The sequence below is a fragment of the Oncorhynchus gorbuscha genome, unplaced genomic scaffold (genome assembly GCF_021184085.1).
Source record: "Oncorhynchus gorbuscha isolate QuinsamMale2020 ecotype Even-year unplaced genomic scaffold, OgorEven_v1.0 Un_scaffold_2252, whole genome shotgun sequence".
Classification (NCBI taxonomy): domain Eukaryota; kingdom Metazoa; phylum Chordata; class Actinopteri; order Salmoniformes; family Salmonidae; genus Oncorhynchus; species Oncorhynchus gorbuscha.
Window position 1 is genome coordinate 7501 of NW_025746812.1, and position 17875 is coordinate 25375.

The following is a 17875-nucleotide window of genomic DNA, read 5'->3' on the forward strand; positions in this document are numbered from 1 at the left end:
GGAGTTACAGATAATGAAATTACAGTACTGGTCTAACAAGAGGTAAATCTCATCTCTGTTATGGCCTTGTAGAAGTGTGTTATCTACAGTGTGAAAGCATGGGCGTATAGTGTACATACCTAGATGTGTTAAAACATAGATAATGTATAGTATAGTGTACATAACCAGATGTGTTAAAACATAGATAATGTATAGTATAGTGTAGTGTACATAACCAGATGTGTTAAAACATAGATAATGTATAGTATAGTGTATAGTGTATATAACCAGATGTGTTAAAACATAGATAATGTATAGTATAGTGTATAGTGTACATAACCAGATGTGTTAAAACATAGATAATGTATAGTATAGTATATAGTGTACATAACCAGATGTGTTAAAATATAGATAATGTATAGTATAGTGTACATAACCAGATGTGTTAACACATAGACCATGTATTGTATAGTGTACATAACCAGTTGTGCTAAAACATAGATAATGTATAGTATAGTATATAGTGTACATAACCAGATGTGTTAAAACATAGATAATGTATAGTATAGTGTACATAACCAGATGTGCTAAAACATAGATAATGTATAGTATAGTGTACATAACCAGATGTACTAAAACATAGATAATGTATAGTATAGTGTATAGTGTACATAACCAGATGTACTAAAACATAGATAATGTATAGTATAGTGTATAGTGTACATAACCAGATGTGTTAAAACATAGATAATGTATAGTATAGTGTATAGTGTACATAACCAGATGTGCTAAAACATAGATAATGTATAGTATAGTGTACATAACCAGATGTGCTAAAACATAGATAATGTATAGTATAGTGTACATAACCAGATGTGTTAAAACATAGATAATGTATAGTATAGTGTACATAACCAGATGTGTTAAAACATAGATAATGTATAGTATAGTGCATAGTGTACATAACCAGATGTGTTAAAACATAGATAATGTATAGTATAGTGCATAGTGTACATAACCAGATGTGTTAAAACATAGATAATGTATAGTATAGTGCATAGTGTACATAACCAGATGTGCTAAAACATATTCACCACAGGACAGCAGTTTCCCTGATGAAAACCTACCTGAGCTCCTTGGGATCGAAGACCAGTTTGACGTCGTTCACGATGGTGGGGACGTATCTCAACGCTGCACCCTGGACAAAACAAAACGATTAGGATTATCCCTGATCTGAAAGGTGATTAGACGACCAACTGGGTAACAGCCCTGACCCTCACTAGAATGTTGAAAATGTTAACTACAATATCACAATACTTTGTATGACAGGATGTGTCCTTATGCTTGTCAAGAGCCATCAGTCGTTATGCTTGTGAAGAGCCATCAGTCATTATGCTTGTCAAGAGCCATCAGTCGTTATGCTTGTGAAGAGCCATCAGTCATTATGCTTGTCAAGAGCCATCAGTCGTTATGCTTGTGAAGAGCCATCAGTCGTTATGCTTGTGAAGAGCCATCAGTCATTATGCTTGTCAGGAGCCATCAGTCGTTATGCTTGTGAAGAGCCATCAGTCATTATGCTTGTAAAGAGTCATCAGTCATTATGCTTGTCTAGAGCCATCAGTCATTATGCTTGTCTAGAGCCATCAGTCATTATGCTTGTAAAGAGTCATCAGTCATTATGCTTGACTAGAGCCATCAGTCATTATGCTTGTCTAGAGCCATCAGTCATTATGCTTGTCTAGAGCCATCAGTCATTATGCTTGTCTAGAGCCATCAGTCGTTATGCTTGTCTAGAGCCATCAGTCATTATGCTTGACTAGAGCCATCAGTCATTATGCTTGTCAAGAGCCATCAGTCATTATGCTTGTCAAGAGCCATCAGTCATTATGCTTGTCTAGAGCCATAAGTCATTATGCTTGTCTAGAGTCATTATGCTTGTCTAGAGCCATCAGTCGTTATGCTTGTCTAGAGCCATCAGTCATTATGCTTGTCTAGAGCCATCAGTCATTATGCTTGTCTAGAGCCATCAGTCGTTATGCTTGTCTAGAGCCATCAGTCATTATGCTTGTCTAGAGCCATCAGTCATTATGCTTGTCTAGAGCCATCAGTCATTATGCTTGTCTAGAGCCATCAGTCGTTATGCTTGTCTAGAGCCATCAGTCGTTATGCTTGTCTAGAGCCATCAGTCATTATGCTTGTCAAGAGTCATCAGTCGTTATGCTTGTCTAGAGCCATCAGTCGTTATGCTTGTCTAGAGCCATCAGTCGTTATGCTTGTCTAGAGCCATCAGTCGTTATGCTTGTCTAGAGCCATCAGTCGTTATGCTTGTCTAGAGCCATCAGTCGTTATGCTTGTCAAGAGTCATCAGTCATTATGCTTGTCAAGGGTCATCAGTCGTTATGCTTGTCAAGAGCCATCGGTCGTTATGCTTGTCTAGAGCCATCAGTCGTTATGCTTGTCTAGAGCCATCAGTCATTATGCTTGTCTAGAGCCATCAGTCATTATGCTTGTCTAGAGCCATCAGTCGTTATGCTTGTCTAGAGTCATTATGCTTGTCTAGAGCCATCAGTCGTTATGCTTGTCAAGAGCCATCGGTCGTTATGCTTGTCTAGAGCCATCAGTCGTTATGCTTGTCTAGAGCCATCAGTCATTATGCTTGTCTAGAGCCATCAGTCGTTATGCTTGTCTAGAGCCATCAGTCATTATGCTTGTCAAGAGTCATCGGTCGTTATGCTTGTCTAGAGCCATCAGTCGTTATGCTTGTCTAGAGCCATCAGTCATTATGCTTGTCTAGAGCCATCAGTCGTTATGCTTGTCTAGAGTCATTATGCTTGTCTAGAGCCATCAGTCGTTATGCTTGTCAAGAGCCATCGGTCGTTATGCTTGTCTAGAGCCATCAGTCGTTATGCTTGTCTAGAGCCATCAGTCATTATGCTTGTCTAGAGCCATCAGTCATTATGCTTGTCTAGAGCCATCAGTCATTATGCTTGTCTAGAGCCATCAGTCATTATGCTTGTCTAGAGTCATTATGCTTGTCTAGAGTCATTATGCTTGTCTAGAGCCATCAGTCATTATGCTTGTCTGGAGCCATCAGTCATTATGCTTGTCTAGAGCCATCAGTCGTTATGCTTGTCTAGAGTCATTATGCTTGTCAAGAGCCATTAGTCATTATGCTTGTCAAGAGTCATCAGTCATTATGCTTGTCTAGAGTCATTATGCTTGTCAAGAGCCATTAGTCATTATGCTTGTCTAGAGCCATCAGTCGTTATGCTTGTCTAGAGGTCCAGAGCCATCGGTAATTAGGATGGGAGGGAGGGAAGGAGGGAAGGAGGGGAGGGATATCAGAAAATACCTTGAGGAGGAGCTAAAGAGGAAGAACGCAGAAAGCCCCGGGACACAGAACAGGTCAGAGAGCGCAAGAGAGAGAGTGTGAGAGAGAGCACAAGAGAGAGCGAGAGAGATACGTCGGGACACAGAACAGGTCAGAAAGAGAACACAGGCATAGATAACAGTTGAAGAAGAAGAAATACATATGAACACAGAGGGAGGGAGGCACATGAAGAGATCTATTCAGATAGACAATGAATAAAAAGTGGAACAACACACAGACAACAATAGGAGATACAGTACCAGTCAAAAGTCTGGACACATCTACTTATTCCATTTAAAAAAAACTATTTTCTACATTGTAGAATAATAAGTGAAAACTATGAAATAACACATATGGAATCATGTAGTAAACAAAAAGTGTTAATTATACAAATCAAAATATATTGTATATTTCAAAAAGCCACCCTTTGCCTTGATGACAGCTTTGCACACGCTTGGCATTCTCTCAACCAGCTTCATGAAGTAGTCACCTGGAATGCATTTCCATTAATAGGTGTGCCTTGTTAAAATGTTAATTTGTGGAATTTCTTTCCTTTCTCAATGCGTTTGAGCCAATCAGTTGTGTTATGTTGTGACAAGGCAAGGGTGGTATACAGAAGATGGCCCTATTTGGTAAAAGAACAGCTCAAATAAGCAATGACAAATGACAGTCCATCATGACTTTAAGACATGAAGGTCAGTCAATCCTGGGAAATTTTCAAGAACTTTGAACGTTTCTTCAAATGCAGTAACAAAAACCATCAAGTGCTGTGATTAAACTGGCTCTCATGAGGACCGCCACAGGAAAGGAAGACCCAGAATTACCTCTGCTTTTGAGGATAAGTTCATTAGAGTTAACTACACCTCAGATTGCAGCCCAAATAAATGCTTCAGAGTTAAAGTAACAGACACATCTCAACATCAGCTGTTCAGAGACTGCTTGAATCAGGCAGTTTATTGTCAAATTGCTGCAAAGAAACCACTACTAATGGACACCAATAGAAGAATGGACTTGCTTGCCAAGAAACAAGAGCAATGGACATTAGACTGGTGGAAATCTGTCCTTTAGTCTGATGAGTCCAAATTTGAGATTTTGGTTCCAACCGCCGTGTCTTTGTGAGATGCAGAGTAGGTGATCGGATGATCTCTGCATGTGTGGTTCCCACCGTGAAGCATGGAGGAGGAAGTGTGATGGTGCTTTGTTGGGCTGTGACTTATTTTGAATTCAACACACACTTATCCAGCACGGCTACCACAGCATTCTGCAGCGATACGCCATCACATCAGGTTTGGGCTTAGTGGGACTATCATTTGTTTTTCAACAGGACAATGACCCAACACACCTCCAAGCTGTGTAAGGGCTATTTGACAAAGTGCTGCATCAGATGACCTGGCAACTACAATCACCCGACCTCAACTCAATTGAGATGGTTTGGGATTAGTTGGACCGCAAAGTGAAGGAAAAGCAGTCAACAAGTGCTCAGCATATGTGGGAACTCCTTCAAGACTGTTGGAAAAGCATTCCTCATGAAGCTGGTTGAGAGAACGCCAAGAGTGTGCAACGCTGGCATTAAGGCAAAGGCTACTTTGAAGAATCTAAAATCTAAAATATTTTTGTTTAACACTTTTTTTTACTACATGATTCCATATGTGTTATTTCATAGTTTTGATGTCTTCACTATTATTATACATTGTCGAACATACTACAAAAACATAGAAAAACCCTTGAATGAGTAGGATAGGATAAGTAATCCCTCTCACCCCCTCCCCCTAAGTTTTAGATGCACTATTGTTAAGTGACTGTCCCACTGGATGTCATAAGGTGAATGCACCAATTTGTAAGTCGCTCTGGATAAGAGCGTCTGCTAAATGACTTAAATGTAAATGTAAATGTAGATGTGTCCAAACTATAGACTGGCTCTGTATATTGTCCTTTACCCCTAGGAGAGCTTGATACATATGTACCGATTAATTAGGGACGATTTCAAGTTTTCATGACAATCAGTAATCAGCCTTTTTGGATGCCGATTATGGCCGATTACATTGCGATCCACGAGGAAACTGCTGACCACCTGTTACGCGAGTGCAACAAGGAGCCGAGGTAAATTGCTAGCTAGCACTGAACTTCCCATCTTATAAAAAACAATCAATCTTCACATTATCACTAGTTAACTAGTGGTTGATGATATTACTAGGGTAACCAGCTTGTCCTGCGTTGCATATAATCAATGCGGTGCCCGTTAATTTATCATCGAATCACAGCCTACTTCAACTTCGCCAAACAGGGGGATGATTTTTACAAAATCGCATTTGCGAAAAAAGCACAACCGTTGCACGAATATACCTAACCATAGACATCTTAAAATCAATATACAGATTATATATTTCTTTAAACCTGCATATTTAGTTCAAAGAAATTCATGTCAGCAGGCAATATTAACCAGGTGAAATCACTTCTCTTGCGTTCATTGCACGCAGAGTCAGGGTATATGCAACACTTTGGGCCGTCTGGTTCGTTGCCAACTAATTTGCCAGAATTTTATGTAATTATGACATAACATTGAAGGTTGTGCAAGGTAACAGGAATATATAGACTTAAGGATGCCACCCGTTAGAGAAAATACGTAATGGTTCCGTATTTCACTGAAAGAATAGATGTTTTGTTTTCAAAAATTATAGTTTGCGGAAATTTACCATATTAATGACCTAAGGCTCGTATTTCTGTGTCATTATGTTATAATTAAGTCTATGATTTGATATAGCAGTCTGACTGAGGCAGCAGCAGGCTCGGTAGCATTCATTCAAACTTTACTGCGTTTGCCAGCAGCTCTTAGCAATGCTTGATGCACAGAGCTGTTATGACTTCAACTCTATCAACTCCTGACATTAGGCTGGCAATACTAAAGTGCCTATTAGAACATCCAATAGTGAAAGATATAGGACATGCAAATGGTATAGAGAGAAATAGTCCTATAATTCCTATAATAACTACAACCTAAAACTTCTTAACTGGGAATATTGAAGACTCATGTTAAAAGGAACCACCAACTTTCATATGTTCTCATATTCTGAGCAAGGAAGTTAAACGTTAGTTTTCTAACATGGCACATAGTGCACTTTTACTTTCTTCTCCAAAACTTTATTTTTGCATTATTTAAACCAAATTGAACATTGTTGCATTATTTATTTGAGACTAAATATATTTTATTTATGTATTATATTAAGTTAAAATAAGTGCTCAGTGTTCATTCAGTATTGTTGTAATTGTCATTATTACAAATATACATATTTAAAAAAATATATATATATATTAGGCCAATTAATCAGTATCGGCCTTTTTTGGTCCTCAATAATCTGTATCGGTGTTGAAAAATCATAATTGGTCGACCTCTACTATAGACACATAGTGGACATGAGATGGGAACTAGAGACTGATATACACAGGAGACAGACATACCATGGAAACACAAAATGTATCACTCTGAAGCAGAGCCAGATTATATGATTGATGTCCTACCTTCACCATGCCTGTGTTCTCAGAGTTGATGTTCATCATGTCATTGAAGGAAGTGAAGAGATTCCTCAAGGACTCCATGAAGTCTGCTTCTCCTTTGTTCTCATACAGTCTGGGGAGAGAGGAGAGACGGATGGACGGACGGAGGGAGATAGGAGGGAGAAGAGGAGAGATGGATGGATGGAGAGACGGATGGACGGACGTAGGAGGGAGAGATAATAATAATAATAATAATAATGGATGGAGGGAGATAGGAGGGATAAGAGGAGAGATGGATGGATGGAGAGGAGAGATGGATGGATGGAGGGAAGGAGGTAGGAGGGAGAAGAGGACAGATGGATGGAGGGAGAGGAGAGATGGATGAGGGAGAGGAGAGACGGATGGATGGACGGAGGGAGTTAGGAGGGAGAAGAGGAGACATGGATGGATGGATGGAGGGAGGGAGAAGAGGAGACATGGATGGATGGATGGATGGAGGGAGGGAGGGGGAGGGAGGGAGGGAGGGAGGGGGAGGGAGGGAGGGAGGGAGGGAGGGAGGGAGGGAGGGAGGGAGGGGGAGGGAGGGAGGGAGGAGATGGATGGATGGATGGATGGATGGATGGATGGATGGATGGAGGGGGTAGGATGGACGGAGGGAGGGAGACATGGACGGAGGGAGGGAGGGATGGATGGATGGACAGAGGGAGGTAGGGAGAGATGAGATGATGGATGGATGGATGGATGGATGGAGGGAGGTAGGAGGGAGAAGAGGAGAGATGGATGGACGGACAGAGGGAGGTAGGAGAGAGGAGAGATGGATGGATGGATGGAAGGAGAAGAGGAGAGATGGATGGACGGACAGAGGGAGGTAGGAGAGAGAGGAGAGATGGATGGATGGATGGAAGGAGAAGAGGAGAGACGGATGGGATGGATGGATGGAAGGAGAAGAGGAGAGACGGATGGGATGGACGGAGGGAGGTGGGAAGGAGAGAGGAGAGAAGGATGGATGGAGGGAGAGGGATGGATAGAGGAGAGGAGAGAGGATGGAGGGAGGGAGGGATGGAGGGAGAGAGGGATGTAGGGAGAGGAGAGAGGGATGGGGGGAAAAGATATGTTGGGAAGAGGGATAAGAGGAGAGAGGGGAGGTAGAAGAGAATTTAGGAAGAGAGTGGGAGAGAGAGAGGAGAGGAGATTGAAAGGGAGGAGAGGAGAGAGGGGTGGTAGGAGAGAATGAGGAAGAGAGAGGGAAAGAGAGAGGAGTGGAAAGAGAAAGGGAGGAGAGAAGGAATTAAAACCGATGATTTAGAGACCTTTCATGAAGTCCCTCCACACACAGAGACGTGCTGTTAGCTCACACAGAGATGTTAACAGGCCCCCTGTAGCCGGATGCCAGTAGGCCACTTCTCTGTCATTGTTATATCACAGTTCTCTACCCATCAAACCAGGGCCCACTGACTGTAGGCTCAGCATGGGTTCTCCATGCAAATACAAAACAAGACCAAAATACCTTGATCATTGCTGATCATCGTTAGCATCTAAAACAAGCGGGCTACTCCAGCCTGTCTGCTTCCAGCGCCAAATGCAGGGAAAACAACGGCAAGTCCTGGCATACCAAAAGACGTATATTAATGAATTAATTAGCATATCAATCTGGAATACTTTATGTAGGGGGAAGAACAGTTCATGTACTGTGATTTATTGATGCAATGCGATCGCCAGGAACAAGGCTTTGTTACTGTTTTATAATGAAGGAATCAGGCCAGACGAGGTGTGGTATATGGCCATTATACCACGGCTAAGGGCTGATCTTACCCATGATGCCATGCAGAGGACCTAGACACATCCCTTAGCTGTGGTACACTGGCCATATATCACAAACCCCCGAGGTGCCTTATTGCTGTTATAAACTGCTTACCAACCTAACCATATGCTAACCACATCGCGTCGAGCATTGGCTACACAGCGGGAAATGGTTAAACTCTGAGACTGTCGACCCCTACAGAATAAGAGCAAATCTTAGACACAAATTACTAGTCCGCAGCTAGATATAATTAATATAATTATCAACTGTGTGTAGTGACTCTTTTGTCCACACCCACTCCCCTTTGTCCACGCCCACTCCCCTTTGTCCACGCCCACTCCCCTTTGTCCACGCCCACTCCCCTTTGTCCACGCCCACTCCCCTTTGTCCACACCCACTCCCCTTTGTCCACACCCACTTCCCTTTGTCCACACCCACTTCCCTTTGTCCACACCCACTTCCCTTTGTCCACACCCACTTCCCTTTGTCCACACCCACTTCCCTTTGTCCACACCCACTTCCCTTTGTCCACACCCACTTCCCTTTGTCCACACCCACTTCCCTTTGTCCACACCCACTTCCCTTTGTCCACACCCACTTCCCTTTGTCCACACCCACTTCCCTTTGTCCACACCCACTTCCCTTTGTCCACACCCACTTCCCTTTGTCCACACCCACTTCCCTTTGTCCACACCCACTTCCCTTTGTCCACACCCACTTCCCTTTGTCCACACCCACTTCCCTTTGTCCACACCCACTTCCCTTTGTCCACACCCACTTCCCTTTGTCCACACCCACTTCCCTTTGTCCACACCCACTTCCCTTTGTCCACCAAGCCGTCATATTGGCTGAGCCCACTAGGGAACCTCATCATTTCCTTGTAACCATGGCTACTGTTTGGTTGTTTATGCATTTCTGTGATTGTAAATAAATGACTAAGACAATTGGTTTATGGATGACTCATAGTGAACACTGGGTTCGTGCAGATAACCAACAATTTACGACGTTTGGAATGAGACTAACGTGAGGTAAAGAAAAATACATTAATTTAAATACTAACAGATCAGATGTTAAAATATCTGAAGAGTTATAATTAGGAAAATTATAAATTTGTAATCTGAATATTTTCCTTGGTGCCCCGACTTCCTAGTTAATTACATTTACATGATTAGTATAATCACGTAATAATAATTACAGAGAATTGATTTGATTAAATACCCGTTTTCACTTTTAATGATACCAAAGACACGACAGTATGGAGGAATCTGGACTGTAAGAGTTTGTATGGAGGCAGAATCTGGACTGTAAGAGTTTGTATGGAGGCAGAATCTGGACTGTAAGAGTTTGTATGGAGGCAGAATCTGGACTGTAACAGTTTGTATGGAGGCAGAATCTGGACTGTAACAGTTTGTATGGAGGCAGAATCTGGACTGTAACAGTTTGTATGGAGGAATCTGGACTGTAACAGTTTGTATGGAGGCAGAATCTGGACTGTAACAGTTTGTATGGAGGCAGAATCTGGACTGTAACAGTTTGTATGGAGGCAGAATCTGGACTGTAACAGTTTGTATGGAGGCAGAACCTGGACTGTAACAGTTTGTATGGAGGAAGAATCTGGACTGTAACAGTTTATATGGAGGAATCTGGACTGTGACAGTTTGTATGGAGGAATCTGGACTGTGACAGTTTGTATGGAGGCAGAATCTAGACTGTAACAGTTTGTATAGAGGCAGAATCTGGACTGTAACAGTTTGTATGGAGGAATCTGGACTGTGACAGTTTGTATGGAGGCAGAATCTAGACTGTAACAGTTTGTATGGAGGCAGAATCTGGACTGTAACAGTTTGTATGGAGGCAGAATCTGGACTGTAACAGTTTGTATGGAGGCAGAATCTGGACTGTAACAGTTTGTATGGAGGCAGAATCTGGACTGTAACAGTTTGTATGGAGGCAGAATCTGGACTGTAACAGTTTGTATGGAGGCAGAATCTGGACTGTAACAGTTTGTATGGAGGCAGAATCTGGACTGTAACAGTTTGTATGGAGGCAGAATCTGGACTGTAACAGTTTGTATGGAGGCAGAATCTGGACTGTAACAGTTTGTATGGAGGCAGAATCTGGACTGTAACAGTTTGTATGGAGGAATCTGGACTGTAACAGTTTGTATGGAGGAATCTGGACTGTAACAGTTTGTATGGAGGAATCTGGACTGTAACAGTTTGTATGGAGGAATCTGGACTGTGACAGTTTGTATGGAGGAATCTGGACTGTAACAGTTTCTATGGAGGAATCTGGACTGTGACAGTTTGTATGGAGGCAGAATCTAGACTGTAACAGTTTGTATAGAGGCAGAATCTGGACTGTAACAGTTTGTATGGAGGAATCTGGACTGTGACAGTTTGTATGGAGGAATCTGGACTGTGACAGTTTGTATGGAGGCAGAATCTAGACTGTAACAGTTTGTATGGAGGAATCTGGACTGTGACAGTTTGTATGGAGGAATCTGGACTGTGACAGTTTGTATGGACTGTGACAGTTTGTATGGAGGCAGAATCTAGACTGTAACAGTTTGTATGGAGGAATCTGGACTGTAACCGTTTGTATGGAGGAATCTGGACTGTAACCGTTTGTATGGAGGAATCTGGACTGTGACAGTTTGTATGGAGGCAGAATCTAGACTGTAACAGTTTGTATAGAGGAGGAATCTGGACTGTAACAGTTTGTATGGAGGAATCTGGACTGTAACAGTTTGTATGGAGGAATCTGGACTGTAACAGTTTGTATGGAGGCGGAATCTGGACTGTAACAGTTTGTATGGAGGCGGAATCTGGACTGTAACAGTTTGTATGGAGGCGGAATCTGGACTGTAACAGTTTGTATGGAGGCGGAATCTGGACTGTAACAGTTTGTATGGAGGCGGAATCTGGACTGTAACAGTTTGTATGGAGGCGGAATCTGGACTGTAACAGTTTGTATGGAGGCAGAATCTGGACTGTAACAGTTTGTATGGAGGCAGAATCTGGACTGTAACAGTTTGTATGGAGGAATCTAGACTGTAACAGTTTGTATGGAGGAATCTAGACTGTAACAGTTTGTATGGAGGAATCTAGACTGTAACAGTTTGTATGGAGGAATCTAGACTGTAACAGTTTGTATGGAGGAATCTAGACTGTAACAGTTTGTATGGAGGAATCTAGACTGTAACAGTTTGTATGGAGGCAGAATCTAGACTGTAACAGTTTGTATGGAGGCAGAATCTAGACTGTAACAGTTTGTATGGAGGCAGAACCTGGACTGTAACAGTTTGTATGGAGGCAGAACCTGGACTGTAACAGTTTGTATGGAGGCATCTGGACTGTAACAGTTTGTATGGAGGAATCTGGACTGTAACAGTTTGTATGGAGGCAGAATCTGGACTGTAACAGTTTGTATGGAGGCAGAATCTGGACTGTAACAGTTTGTATGGAGGCAGAATCTGGACTGTAACAGTTTGTATGGAGGAATCTAGACTGTAACAGTTTGTATGGAGGCAAAATCTGGAAACTAGCCTGAACCATTCTACCTATAAAACCTACTGGATCTCTATACTGGACTGAAACTAGCCTGAACCATTCTACCTATACAACCTACTGGTTACTGTATGGAGGTAGTTATAGTTACTGTATGGTGGTAGTTACTGTATGGAGGTAGTTATAGTTACTGTATGGTGGTAGTTATAGTTACTGTATGGTGGTAGTTATAGTTACTGTATGGTGGTAGTTACTGTATGGTGGTAGTTACTGTATGGTGGTAGTTACTGTATGGTGGTAGTTACTGTATGGTGGTAGTTACTGTATGGTGGTAGTTACTGTATGGTGGTAGTTACTGTATGGTGGTAGTTACTGTATGGTGGTAGTTACTGTATGGTGGTAGTTACTGTATGGTGATAGTTACTGTATGGTGGTAGTTACTGTATGGTGGTAGTTACTGTATGGAGGTAGTTACTGTATGGAGGTAGTTACTGTATGGTGGTAGTTACTGTATGGTGGTAGTTACTGTATGGTGGTAGTTACTGTATGGAGGTAGTTACTGTATGGTGGTAGTTACTGTATGGTGGTAGTTACTGTATGGTGGTAGTTATAGTTACTGTATGGTGGTAGTTATAGTTACTGTATGGTGGTAGTTACTGTATGGAGGTAGTTACTGTATGGTGGTAGTTACTGTATGGAGGTAGTTACTGTATGGTGGTAGTTATAGTTACTGTATGGTGGTAGTTACTGTATGGTGGTAGTTATAGTTACTGTATGGTGGTAGTTACTGTATGGAGGTAGTTACTGTATGGTGGTAGTTACTGTATGGTGGTAGTTACTGTATGGTGGTAGTTATAGTTACTGTATGGTGGTAGTTACTGTATGGTGGTAGTTATAGTTACTGTATGGTGGTAGTTACTGTATGGTGGTAGTTATAGTTACTGTATGGTGGTAGTTACTGTATGGTGGTAGTTACTGTATGGAGGTAGTTACTGTATGGTGGTAGTTATAGTTACTGTATGGTGGTAGTTACTGTATGGAGGTAGTTACTGTATGGTGGTAGTTACTGTATGGTGGTAGTTATAGTTACTGTATGGTGGTAGTTACTGTATGGTGGTAGTTACTGTATGGTGGTAGTTACTGTATGGTGGTAGTTACTGTATGGAGGTAGTTATAGTTACTGTATGGTGGTAGTTACTGTATGGTGGTAGTTATAGTTACTGTATGGTGGTAGTTACTGTATGGTGGTAGTTACTGTATGGTGGTAGTTACTGTATGGTGGTAGTTACTGTATGGTGGTAGTTACTGTATGGAGGTAGTTACTGTATGGAGGTAGTTACTGTATGGTGGTAGTTATAGTTACTGTATGGTGGTAGTTACTGTATGGAGGTAGTTACTGTATGGTGGTAGTTACTGTATGGTGGTAGTTACTGTATGGTGGTAGTTATAGTTACTGTATGGTGGTAGTTATAGTTACTGTATGGTGGTAGTTATAGTTACTGTATGGTGGTAGTTACTGTATGGTGGTAGTTACTGTATGGAGGTAGTTACTGTATGGTGGTAGTTACTGTATGGAGGTAGTTACTGTATGGTGGTAGTTACTGTATGGTGGTAGTTATAGTTACTGTATGGTGGTAGTTATAGTTACTGTATGGTGGTAGTTACTGTATGGAGGTAGTTACTGTATGGTGGTAGTTACTGTATGGTGGTAGTTACTGTATGGTGGTAGTTACTGTATGGTGGTAGTGGTAGTTACTGTATGGTGGTAGTTACTGTATGGTGGTAGTTATAGTTACTGTATGGTGGTAGTTACTGTATGGTGGTAGTTATAGTTACTGTATGGTGGTAGTTACTGTATGGTGGTAGTTACTGTATGGTGGTAGTTACTGTATGGTGGTAGTTATAGTTACTGTATGGTGGTAGTTATAGTTACTGTATGGTGGTTACTGTTATGGTGGTAGTTACTGTATGGTGGTAGTTACTGTATGGTGGTAGTTACTGTATGGTGGTAGTTATAGTTACTGTATGGTGGTAGTTACTGTATGGTGGTAGTTACTGTATGTTGGTAGTTATAGTTACTGTATGGTGGTAGTTAATGTATGGAGGTAGTTACTGTATGGTGGTAGTTACTGTATGGTGGTAGTTACTGTATGGAGGTAGTTATAGTTACTGTATGGTGGTAGTTACTGTATGGTGGTAGTTATAGTTACTGTATGGAGGTAGTTACTGTATGGAGGTAGTTATAGTTACTGTATGGTGGTAGTTACTGTATGGTGGTAGTTATAGTTACTGTATGGTGGTAGTTACTGTATGGAGGTAGTTACTGTATGGTGGTAGTTACTGTATGGTGGTAGTTATAGTTACTGTATGGTGGTAGTTACTGTATGGAGGTAGTTATAGTTACTGTATGGTGGTAGTTACTGTATGGTAGTTAGTGTATGTTAGTTACTGTATGGAGGTAGTTACTGTATGGTGGTAGTTATAGTTACTGTATGGTGGTAGTTATAGTTACTGTATGGTGGTAGTTATAGTTACTGTATGGTGGTAGTTACTGTATGGTGGTAGTTATAGTTACTGTATGGTGGTAGTTACTGTATGGAGGTAGTTATAGTTACTGTATGGTGGTAGTTACTGTATGGAGGTAGTTATAGTTACTGTATGGTGGTAGTTACTGTATGGAGGTAGTTACTGTATGGAGGTAGTTATAGTTACTGTATGGTGGTAGTTACTGTATGGAGGTAGTTATAGTTACTGTATGGTGGTAGTTACTGTATGGAGGTAGTTATAGTTACTGTATGGTGGTAGTTACTGTATGGAGGTAGTTACTGTATGGTGGTAGTTACTGTATGGTGGTAGTTACTGTATGGTGGTAGTTACTGTATGGTGGTAGTGGTAGTTACTGTATGGTGGTAGTTACTGTATGGTGGTAGTTATAGTTACTGTATGGTGGTAGTTACTGTATGGTGGTAGTTATAGTTACTGTATGGTGGTAGTTACTGTATGGTGGTAGTTACTGTATGGTGGTAGTTACTGTATGGTGGTAGTTATAGTTACTGTATGGTGGTAGTTATAGTTACTGTATGGTGGTAGTTACTGTATGGAGGTAGTTACTGTATGGTGGTAGTTACTGTATGGTGGTAGTTACTGTATGGTGGTAGTTACTGTATGGTGGTAGTTATAGTTACTGTATGGTGGTAGTTACTGTATGGTGGTAGTTACTGTATGTTGGTAGTTATAGTTACTGTATGGTGGTAGTTAATGTATGGAGGTAGTTACTGTATGGTGGTAGTTACTGTATGGTGGTAGTTACTGTATGGAGGTAGTTATAGTTACTGTATGGTGGTAGTTACTGTATGGTGGTAGTTATAGTTACTGTATGGAGGTAGTTACTGTATGGAGGTAGTTATAGTTACTGTATGGTGGTAGTTACTGTATGGTGGTAGTTATAGTTACTGTATGGTGGTAGTTACTGTATGGAGGTAGTTATAGTTACTGTATGGTGGTAGTTACTGTATGGTGGTAGTTATAGTTACTGTATGGTGGTAGTTACTGTATGGAGGTAGTTACTGTATGGTGGTAGTTACTGTATGGTAGTGGTAGTTAGTTACTGTATGGAGGTAGTTACTGTATGGTGGTAGTTATAGTTACTGTATGGTGGTAGTTATAGTTACTGTATGGTGGTAGTTATAGTTACTGTATGGTGGTAGTTACTGTATGGTGGTAGTTATAGTTACTGTATGGTGGTAGTTACTGTATGGAGGTAGTTATAGTTACTGTATGGTGGTAGTTACTGTATGGAGGTAGTTATAGTTACTGTATGGTGGTAGTTACTGTATGGAGGTAGTTATAGTTACTGTATGGTGGTAGTTACTGTATGGAGTAGTTATAGTTACTGTATGGTGGTATTACTGTGGAGGTAGTTATAGTTACTGTATGGTGGTAGTTACTGTATGGAGGTAGTTATAGTTACTGTATGGTGGTAGTTACTGTATGGAGGTGTTACTGTAGTTTATAGTTACTGTATGGTGGTAGTTACTGTATGGAGGTAGTTATAGTTACTGTATGGTGGTAGTTACTGTATGGAGGTAGTTATAGTTACTGTATGGTGGTAGTTACTGTATGGAGGTAGTTACTGTATGGTGGTAGTTACTGTATGGTGGTAGTTACTGTATGGTGGTAGTTACTGTATGGTGGTAGTGGTAGTTACTGTATGGTGGTAGTTACTGTATGGTGGTAGTTATAGTTACTGTATGGTGGTAGTTACTGTATGGTGGTAGTTATAGTTACTGTTAGTTACTGTATGGTGGTAGTTACTGTATGGTGGTAGTTACTGTATGGTGGTAGTTATAGTTACTGTATGGTGGTAGTTATAGTTACTGTATGGTGGTAGTTACTGTATGGAGGTAGTTACTGTATGGTGGTAGTTACTGTATGGTGGTAGTTACTGTATGGTGGTAGTTACTGTAGTTATAGTTACTGTATGGTGGTAGTTACTGTATGGTGGTAGTTACTGTATGTTGGTAGTTATAGTTACTGTATGGTGGTAGTTAATGTATGGAGGTAGTTACTGTATGGTGGTAGTTACTGTATGGTGGTAGTTACTGTATGGAGGTAGTTATAGTTACTGTATGGTGGTAGTTACTGTATGGTGGTAGTTATAGTTACTGTATGGAGGTAGTTACTGTATGGAGGTAGTTATAGTTACTGTATGGTGGTAGTTACTGTATGGTGGTAGTTATAGTTACTGTATGGTGGTAGTTACTGTATGGAGGTAGTTATAGTTACTGTATGGTGGTAGTTACTGTATGGTGGTAGTTATAGTTACTGTATGGTGGTAGTTACTGTATGGAGGTAGTTATAGTTACTGTATGGTGGTAGTTACTGTACGGTGGTAGTTAGTGTATGGTGGTAGTTACTGTATGGAGGTAGTTACTGTATGGTGGTAGTTATAGTTACTGTATGGTGGTAGTTATAGTTACTGTATGGTGGTAGTTATAGTTACTGTATGGTGGTAGTTACTGTATGGTGGTAGTTATAGTTACTGTATGGTGGTAGTTACTGTATGGAGGTAGTTATAGTTACTGTATGGTGGTAGTTACTGTATGGAGGTAGTTATAGTTACTGTATGGTGGTAGTTACTGTATGGAGGTAGTTATAGTTACTGTATGGTGGTAGTTACTGTATGGAGGTAGTTATAGTTACTGTATGGTGGTAGTTATAGTTACTGTATGGTGGTAGTTATAGTTACTGTATGGTGGTAGTTATAGTTACTGTATGGTGGTAGTTATAGTTACTGTATGGTGGTAGTTATAGTTACTGTATGGTGGTAGTTATAGTTACTGTATGGTGGTAGTTACTGTATGGTGGTAGTTATAGTTACTGTATGGTGGTAGTTACTGTATGGAGGTAGTTATAGTTACTGTATGGTGGTAGTTACTGTATGGAGGTAGTTATAGTTACTGTATGGTGGTAGTTACTGTATGGAGGTAGTTATAGTTACTGTATGGTGGTAGTTACTGTATGGAGGTAGTTATAGTTACTGTATGGTGGTAGTTACTGTATGGAGGTAGTTATAGTTGTTCTATGGCACTGTTTCACAGGGGTAGAGTAACGGCGACATAATGATTTACGGGGCCTTCAGAAACTATCCACATTACTTGACCTTGTCCACATTTTGTTTCATTACAGCCTCAGTTTAAAATGAATTCAATGGAGACGTTGTGT

At 40.9% G+C, this 17875-nt stretch overlaps 1 pseudogene; it reads right to left on the reverse strand.

Moving 5' to 3' along the window:
- Positions 1-1095: 1095 nt before the first annotated feature.
- Positions 1096-17875, reverse strand: part of LOC124025447 — a 76783-nt pseudogene continuing 60003 nt past the window's right edge.